This window comes from Schistocerca gregaria, chromosome 8 (assembly GCF_023897955.1).
Source record: "Schistocerca gregaria isolate iqSchGreg1 chromosome 8, iqSchGreg1.2, whole genome shotgun sequence".
Lineage (NCBI taxonomy): Eukaryota > Metazoa > Arthropoda > Insecta > Orthoptera > Acrididae > Schistocerca > Schistocerca gregaria.
Genome location: NC_064927.1, coordinates 507,946,514 through 507,956,328, shown reverse-complemented (window position 1 = coordinate 507,956,328; position 9,815 = coordinate 507,946,514). Strand labels below are relative to the sequence as shown.

The following is a 9,815-nucleotide window of genomic DNA, read 5'->3' as shown; positions in this document are numbered from 1 at the left end:
AAGACTAGCAGTTATATGAAGAGCAGAAAGCACCTGAACTTCACTGTGTGAGAACTCAGTAATATGCTTCTTCCGTTCAAGTTTTCATCAATATGTTGTTGTTGTGGTCTTCAGTCCGAAGACTAGTTTGCTCCATCTCTCCATGTTATTCTACCCTGCGCAAGCGTCTTCATCTCCGAATAATACTGCAACTTACATCCTTCTAAATCTGCTTAGTGTGCTCATTTCTTGGTCTCCTCCTACAACTTTTACCCCTTTACTCTTCCATCCAATACTAATCTGGTGATCCCTTGATGTGTCTGAATGTCTCCGATCAATCGATCCCTTCTTCAAGTCAGGTTGTGCCACAAATTTCTTTTCCCCTCAATTCTATTGAGTACCTCCTCATTAGTTACGTAATTTACCCACGTAATCTTCAGCACGCTTCTGTAACACCACTTTTCAAAAGTTTCTATTCTATCCTTGTCTAAACTGTTTACATTCACGTTCCACTTCCACACAAGGCTGCACTCCAAACAAATACCTTCTGAAACGATCCCCTAACACTTGAATCAATATTCGCTATTAGCAAACTTCTTTTCTTCAGAATCGCTTTTCTTGCCATTACCAGTCTACATTTTATATCCTCTTTATTTCACCCATCATCAGTTATTCTGCTGACCAAATAATAACTCATTTACTACTTTAAGTTCCTTGTTTCCTCATCTAAATTCCTTGGCATCACCTGGTTTCACTCGACTACATTCCATCATTCTTGTTTTGCTTTTGTTGATGTTCATCTTATATCTTCCTTTCAAAACACTCTCCTTCTCTTCTTGTGCTCATTCAAGTCATTATCAATATAAATTTGGAGCATGCTACCCTATTCATCGACTCCTGTTTATGTGCTACATAAATTGTTTGTATGACTTCTTGTTGTATAGAAATGAATGTAGTGTTTTCTCAAAATTTAAGGAGAGTGCATTTTCAGAGAACTACTTGATACTTCTTGTAAAAACATCATTATCTGACTGTTGGTGTCTCTTTCTCTCTCTCTCTCTCTCTCTCTCTCTCTCTCTCTCTCTCTCTCTCTCCTAATTGGAGTATCATGTATCATCTGCAAAATTACTGACTGTTAAATTGTTAGTGCAAGAAAATTCCCATTCCTTAAGGAATAGATGTGGCCCCAAAACTGAACCCTGTGGAACTCAAGACAATAAAAGCGACAGCAGCCTTGAGCGGAGTCGTCAGCTTCCCGGCCCTGTACACGGCAGTGGCAGTAGCTAGAGCCGGAGAACGTAGAGGCAGAGGAGAGGCTGGAGAAAGGGAAAGTGGCGCTGGCTGCCCCGGCGTGGCCTGGCGTGGCGTGGCGTGGCGTGGGCCGCTGGCTGGCTCAGTCTGCCGACGGACAGCCAGCCAGCCGGCGGCCGGACTGCACAGCTCCCAGCAGCCATCACGGTGAGTAGCAGCGCCTCCTCACCACTCAACACTCCATCACTACCACCTGCACCGACAATGACACTCAGTGTGAGGCTCGTGTCTGGAACCTGCCCACTTTACCATCCTGCGCACTTAACAACAAACGAACCAAATCTCGAAGTGTCTTCGAGAAAGTCTAATTGCCTGGAAAAAGGGTTGATCAGTGACTTCGCGTACGCTATCCGTGGCGGCGAATGCTCATCGGAAACAAAACTGGCTGCAAAGTAACGGCGGTATAACCACTCTTATCTTGAAAACGCAAAGTGACTTTTAAAACTTCAAGACAACTACCTCCATCATATACCCTTACTATATTACTTTTTGACTCTAACCTAGCAGGTCCTGGTGGTGAAACTGGTCACCGATTTAACCATTTAGTACGTCTGGCAGGGATGCACCATCAAATTCATAGAAAAAAAACAGCAGAAAATGAATTCTTTGGAGTATCGTTAACGCGAAATTTGTCAAAGCAGCAAAGCAATTACTTGCATAAGAAGAAACTGCTTTCTACTAATAAATTGCACAGTTCCACAAAAACAAATTTGTTACTTTTCTCTGCGAGGATAATAAGGTTATGAAAACAATTTGGTGTTTACTTTGTGTACTTTATAAGCGGTCTATGTCAAAAAATATTATTAATATCTTTACTGTACCAAAAGCCTTTGTTATTGTAATTGTTTTTGTACTTGCCGCTGCTGCTGTTACTGCTGAAGCTTGACGATGTTGGCAACTGGTGTCCCAAAATCGGGGAATAATTCTCTCCCAACTTCCCGCACTTATGTCTGTCCGTTGCTAACTCAGACCACTGTGGTCCTACATATGACCGCAAGTAATCCTGTCGGCATGATGTCTGCCTTCACTTATTTCTCCTTCTAAATGGAAGCAATTCTGGAAAGGAAAAACTTCGTCCTTGCTATAAGTGCAAGGAAAGATTTGGACGCCATCTGATGTAACGAACGCCAGTTTGTCTCGAATGTGGATAAATGTAAGGTAAATTGAATAAGTCCATATGCGGCAGCTTTAAAAGTGGTTTACCGCTAGATTCATTCACAAACGTCGTATAGATATGAGTTATGACGAAAAGTGACATAAAGTGATATGAACATTTAATTAGTTTCAATGATTGACAATTAACGACCAAAGCTTGTTGTGAACATTCTGGTAATGTATAATACAGCTGCAAGTGAGTACACATGCAAGGCGCTAGTGTGATCAGTTTTTTGAATGCTGTCTCGTTGTTTAAGACCCTTACCTCGAATCAATGAAGGTATAATTCAAAGCCACGCTGCTAAATTTAAGACACGCTTTATCAGTCAATACGAATTCTGTTGCACTACGCTAACTCTATGTATAAAGCCGACACTTCGTGTTCACCCGGGACTCGAACGCAAGTCCGTCCGTTCCCCAGACAGTCCACTGCACATTACACACAGTCAGTATGAAACTGTTTTCAGATGTGAGGTATCTTTTGAAAGAACTTGACGTTGCTTTTGTTCAGTGTTACTGACAGAGTTTAAAGAACCTCTTAATCAGTGGTGACCGCCAAGAACTTCCGATACGCCCTGTCATTGTGCTATGAACTTGCAGCCTCGTATTGTCCACAGTCACAGCATCTTTCCAGCTGAAACCTGCCCCTCTCCCTCTTCCCCCCCCCCCACCCCCACCCACCGATAATGAAACCAGACTCTCTCGCTTTACGAACCTAGTACGGAGAACACATTAAGAAGGAAACAATAAAAGTGTAATATTTTTCTTTAACTACTACTAAATAACTGGGTAAAAGCGTAAAGGAAAGGTGAGGTGTGAATGAGCTCCTAAGAGGTGGGAGGGGGGTGAGCGAACAGAGAGGTAGAGAGGGGTATAAGTGGGAAGAAACAGACACGCCGAGAAATTACAGAAATTGTTACAGTTACAATTTCAAGCGCTAGCCTGGAGGATACGGCTTAGCTCAAACGTTGTCTTGTGCTTTCTGATGAAATTGATATTGTTTTCCTCTCAGTTCGCGCATGTTAGCCGCGCATTTACTGTACGTCACAGCTGTGTACAGCTGAAAGCAATATTTAGGAAATGGATTGCGTAGTTTCCAGTAAGTGACATGACTGTGTTTGACGTTGGTTATGTTGTTACGATTAAGACTGTTTCGTCTGTCGTTAATGTAGAACGCGATACACAATCGACGATGAGATCTGAATGACGTACTCAAAACTCAATTCTTCCCGTTTAGACATCGAAGCATAGATGTTCTTGTTTCTGCACGGTGAAGCAAAGAGATTTTCCATTTCCAGTGACACAGTGGAATTACAAATCATGGCGGTTTGACAATGATCGAGACGTCACGTCGATTTGGAAGAGTATTTTGTTTACGAACAGGAAATCCTTGATTACTCTTTCCAAATACAGGTCATTTCACAAAGTGCCACATATTCTTACAGTAGGTAGTACTGGTCAAAACTAGAAGTTCCAGTAATCGTATGTCTCGAAACCAATACCTGTTCAGATATGGGTCGTTTACCTTGTGGCGAGTAACGTGTAGCATTCGAATCAAGAACAGATGACTTAGTAAAGTACTTCAGTACGCACATGTGAGCAGATGCAAATCCTCGAGCAGTCACGGAGGTGAACCATCAGAATCACTTCAGGATCAGTGTATGGGTAGGTATTTTCGGCGACAGACAGATAGTTCTATACACTTTACCAAACAGATTCACAGATGCTGTGTATCACAGGATTATGGGTGCTGAATTACGAGCGGTACTGGAGAACGTTACCCTTGTAGAAAGGCAACGATAGTAGTTTGAGCACGAGGAGGCACCACCCCGTTTTCTACAGATAGTGTGACAGGCTGTAGATTGATCGAGGTGGTCAGGTAGCACGGCCTCCCTGTTCACCGCCACTTAATGAGTTCAATTTCCAGCTATGTGGACATCTACAGGCATTGGAGTATGCACAACCCATCGACAGTGTGCTGGAGAGTGTGATCAATGCACCTGATGCAATCTGAATAGAGACAGAATGCGTGATTCAGCGTGAAGAAGGGCTGAAGGACAAGTAGGGTGCGTGGTATAATCGCACGTAGCTCAGCCTATGGACTCCATGACAGGCAGCTGGGCACGAGAGGACAGATTGGCTCATGTAACAGGTGTTGGTTTCAGAACGTATCATTACGAGAACTTCTAATTTGGACCATCTCCAGCAGAATGTGTGACACTTTGCTTTAGAACACCCAGTATAGAGCAGAAAAAACAAAAAATCAATCTTCGACTGTTTTACAGTAATTATGCACAGCTTTTCTAATTTTTTTAACTATTCAAGATCAACAAGTCAGCAGACGCGTAACCCGAAGCCGAACGCCAGCTATTCAAAAATCAAAGACTACGTGTTATAAGGTTTATAATTTATAAAAAAAAAACAGCTACCAGCCACATGTATGGTTTTAAAAAGGTTTATTTTCTTCAGACCATGACCGGTTTCGGATTTTTCTTTACAAATCCATCTTCAGATGGCAGTTACAAGCATTCTTAGTTGGACCTAGTTTTGTTTTTGTTATTCGTTTGCTGCACTGGGAAAGAAAAGAAATATTTTGTTTTCATATCGGTAATGGTATTTTTACGAAAGATTTACTTCTTTTTCAATATCTAATTGCTCATGAGATAGTTTTTCAACCTTGGTAAACGTGCAGGTTAGTGTACTTACGTGCTGTGTAGTTCTGCCTGACGAAATATTCGTGCGTTTTTGTTTTCGAACACAAGCTTAATACACTTTTCAATATGCACTATGTGAGTGCTATTCCAGTCAATGGACGTCACTTTCAACGTCATCATCTTAATTACACACGCAGCACATACGAATAACGTTTACAAAACGTGGCCCAGCTTCATATTACAGACGAGAACAGTATTTGCAAAGAGCTTACAGTCATAACGATGTTAACTTACAGATGCTGTATAGTCATATGGGTACAGTAAAATGTCTTTTTGCTAGTGTATGAAATTAATCTAAAACAGAATAAAATAAAATTACATACAAATAAGATCACAAACATTATATGTAGTGCAGAATTACTGTGTGTTTACTAATTAGTTGTTACAATTGTAGGAGATAAATTCTAATATTTGACATGCTAAGCAATGAACATGTTTTTATTATACAATTTTTCAATGACATATAAGCAGTTTCTGGGGCCTGTATACTAATGTTTTTAATGGAATATTAGGCTTAAGTTATTTTAAAAAAGTGAAGACTTCATCAAAGTTATTTAGGAAGGGAGTGTTAACTGACTGTCTCTTCATTCAGAATGAGATCAGGGAACCTGTTTTTATGTGTACGAATCTCAATCTCCTCTGGGAGATTCAATGTGAGACCCTTGTCTTTGAGGTGTAATATCTGCAGGATATTTTCTATATTCTCAAATGGTTCAAATGGCTCTGAGCACTATGGGACTCAACTGCTGTGGTCATTAGTCCCCTAGAACTTAGAACTACTTAAACCTAACTAACCTAAGGACATCACACACATCCATGCCCGAGGCAGGATTCGAACCTGCGATTGTAGCAGTCGTACGGTTCCGGACTGCGCGGCTAGAACCGCGAGACCACCGCGGCCGGCTTTCTATATTCTCAACTGTATGATTGTTTTCTGCAAGATGGGTGGCAAAAGCAGATTTGCTTAGGTTTTTCAGACGTAGGGCATCAAGGTGTTCCTTGAATCTTGTTTCAAAAGCTCTACCTGTTTGGCCAATGTAGAATTTAGGACAGTTGTTACACTTGAGTTTATAAATTCCAGATCTTTTATGGGGTATGCTATTGTGTGAGAGTGAGTGTATGACTCTTTGTTGGAGTTTGTTATTGGTAGAGAAACTGATTTTGACATTCTTCTTCTTGAATAAGTTGGAAATTTTGTATGAAAGTGGGCCTATATATGGTAGGGCTACATATTTTACTGATTTTTTGTTTTTCATAGTTGTTGTGGCTGTTGCTTGTTGCAAAGACTTATTGCTAGCAATTTTTGTTTTCTTTTGTTTTTTGAGAGAGTGTGTCTATGATAGAACCATCATAGTAATTATTTTGGGCAATTGATTTGATTATGCTGATTTCTTTGCGCTGTTCAGTGGGGGTGAGAGGGACTTTATGCATACGATGTAGCATCGACCGGAAATTAGCCATCCTATGTTGGTTCGGGTGGCAGGATGAGTTACTGATGGTAACATCTGTAGTAGTTGGTTTTCGAAAGATACCAAAATGGTGTTTGTTATTTATGTTTGATATTCTGAGATCCAGAAAATTGATATTATTTATTTCATGCTCCACTGTGAATTTGATGTTGTTGTGTAATTTGCTCAGATCTTCAGCTAAGGCATCAATTTCGCTGCTGTTACCATCAAAAAGTAATAGAGTGTCTTCTACGTATCTCTTGTAGTAAATTATTTTACTGTTCATTTGGTTATTGGATAAGAAGAACGTTTGCTCAAGATGGTTAATGTAAATATCATCTAATAATCCAGCAAGACTGCTACTCATTGCAAGGCCATCATTTTGTTTATAGACTTTATTATTGACGGTGAAGTAATTATCAGACAAGACGAGTGTGAGGATCTCTATTAACTCATATATTTCTGGTAGATTGATCTTTTTTTGTTTTAGGAGGTTACTTTTTATTATGTTAATTGTTTCATCTACTGGGATGTTAGTGTATAAGTTTACAATATCTAGTGAGGCAAATCTAGCTGTTGGCGGTATGTGGATGTCTTTGATATGTTCTATAAGGTCCACTGTGTTTTTAATTGTATAACTATGTTCGAACATGTTGATACTTCAATTTTCTGCTTATGGAGTATGCTGGGCTGTTTCTTGAGTTCACAACAGGGGGTATGGGGGAATTTTCTTAGGCTGTGACCGAAGTTTCGGTGCAGTTGGATTCATGGTAATGCAGTCCCAAATTTCATATTTATTTAAGAGGGATTTAAAACTGTTGAGTAATTTACGAACATTAGCTTGAAATTTTGCTGTGGGGCTTGATTCTAGTTCTCTGAAGTTATTGGACTGAAAAAATTCTAGAGTTTTTTCAATGTATTCTGATTCAGACAAAACAACAACTGAATTTCCTTTATCAGCCTTTACCATGAGAGCTTTGTTAGCAGTAAGTTTATCATTGATATCTTTAAGAATTTTTTGTTCACTATTAATTATATTATTTTTTGAAAGCATGTGTTTAGTGATGAGTTTGTTGGCTTTATATGCCAAATCATTTTTCTCATTGGGCTTAATTTTGGCAGTGTCACATGCCAGTTCTGTAGCTGCTCTTAGGTCTTTTATGTTCTTATTAATTAATCTTGGGGCAATGTTATGCTTGAAGCCTTTATCTAAGAGGTTAAGTTCATTGGCATTGAAAGAAATATCTGTTGTGTTTACCACTCTATTATAGAATATATGCTTCTGCTGTTCCCCAGTCGTTCCTTTAATTTGAGTTGAATGAGGGGTTTTAACTTCTTCTTGTGCCTAGAGGAGATTTGTTGTTGTTCTCTGCTAAGAGTATGATTAATATGGTGTGTTACATATGTGAACTGTAGAGGTGAGAGATTATTTCCTAATTGTAAATGCAGCTTGTACATAGATTTATTCAGCTTATCTTTCTTCTTATATTGTAATTTGATTTCTGTCTTTATCCAAATAGTTTCACATTTTGCTTTTGCAAGCTTAGCAGCTTTTGTTTGACTATTGGCCTTAACTTTAACATAATTTGGGGTCACTTTTTCTAACAGACATCTTTTGTTGAATTTTATGTTGTTAATTGTTTTCATTACAACAATCTTACATTTTTTGAACGCATGTAACATTCTCAGCTTTAAGACTAAGCGTTGTTTTGAGTAATGGTGAATGTACGACAAAGGCGGTGCCTTTGTTACAACTATCCTTGCTCATCTCACTGCGGCCGCCGTTTTGCCTCGGGAGCTAGCTGTACGCCTCGTGCGAGCGAAACCGGGTTCGGCCTGCTGCGGGCGGCATTCCGCAGATTGTATCACGCGTGACCCATTGTGTTGGAAGCGCGCCGCGGGACCGGACCGGAAGTGAAAGTGGCGTATCGGCTGCAATTACGGCGGCCGCCGCAGAGCGTGCAGCGCCCTCGACACTGCCCGCCGAGTGCCAGGCGGCGGCACGGCGCGCCGACGGCCGCGTCCTCCAGGTCCGGCTCCCTCCACGCCTGGCGTTCGGCCGCGGTCCCTCAGGCGTCAACTACTCACCCGTGCACCGCCCCGCCCCTACTCTTACATGCACCTTGGCGTTTCCACACATCACAGTTGGAAATGCTACTTACGGGTCCTTCAAGATGGCCACAAGTGAAATTATTCGTGCCGGGGTTTAGTAACTTTTAGCCGAAGAGCTTATAACGACGTTAATGAACAAAAATCGGACATACAAATGTTGTAGTAGTAGTAGTAGTTGTTGTTGTTGTGGACTTCAGTCCAGAGACTGGTTTGATACAGCTCTCCGTGCTACTCTATCCTGTTCAAGATCTTAATCTTCCAGTACCTATTGCAGTCTACATCCTTCTGAACCTGTTTAGTGTATTCACCTCTTGGTCTCCCTCTACGATTTTTACCCTCCACGTGGCCCTCCAATACTAAATTGGTGATCCCTCGATGTCTCAGAACATGTCCTACCAACCGATCCCTTCTTCCAGTCAAGTTGTGCCACAAGCTCCTCTTCTCCCCAATTCCATTCAATACCACCTAATTAGTTATGTGATCTACCCATCTAATCTTCAGCATTCTTCTGTAGCACCACATTTCGAGAGCTTCTATTCTCTTCTTGTCTAAACTATTTATCGTCCATGTTTCACTTCCATACATGGCTACACTCCATACAAATACTTTCAGAATCGACTTCCTGACGTTTAAATATATACTCGATGTTAACAAATTTCTCATCTTCATAAACGCTTTCCTTGCCATTGCCAGTCTACATTTTATATCCTCTCTACTTCGACCAGCATCAGTTATTATGCTCCCCAAATAGCAAAACTCCTTTACTACTTTAAGTATCTCATTTCCTGATCTAATTCCCTCAGCATCACCCAACTTAATTCGACTACGTTCCATTACCATCGTTTTGCTTCTGTTGATGTTCATCTTATACCCTCCTTTCAAGACACTGTCCATACCGTTTAACTGCTCTTCCAAGTCCTTTGCTGTCTCTGACAGAATTACGATGTCATCGGCGAACCTCAAAGTTTCTTTTCTTCTCCGTGGATTTTAATACCTACTCCGAATTTTTCTTTTGTTTCTTTCACTGCTTGCTTAATATACAGATTGAATAACATCGGGGAGAGACTAGAACCCTGTCTCACTCCCTTCCCAACCA

At 40.7% G+C, this 9,815-nt stretch overlaps 1 protein-coding gene across 2 annotated transcripts in view; it reads left to right on the top strand.

Moving 5' to 3' along the window:
• Positions 1 to 1,376: 1,376 nt before the first annotated feature.
• Positions 1,377 to 9,815, top strand: part of LOC126283974 (glucose dehydrogenase [FAD, quinone]-like) — a 153,206-nt gene continuing 144,767 nt past the window's right edge. For both annotated transcript variants that reach the window (XM_049982434.1, XM_049982433.1), the window contains exon 1: positions 1,377 to 1,437. The gene's annotated coding sequence lies outside the window, so the exon portion shown is untranslated. The remainder of the gene's footprint in view (positions 1,438 to 9,815) is intronic.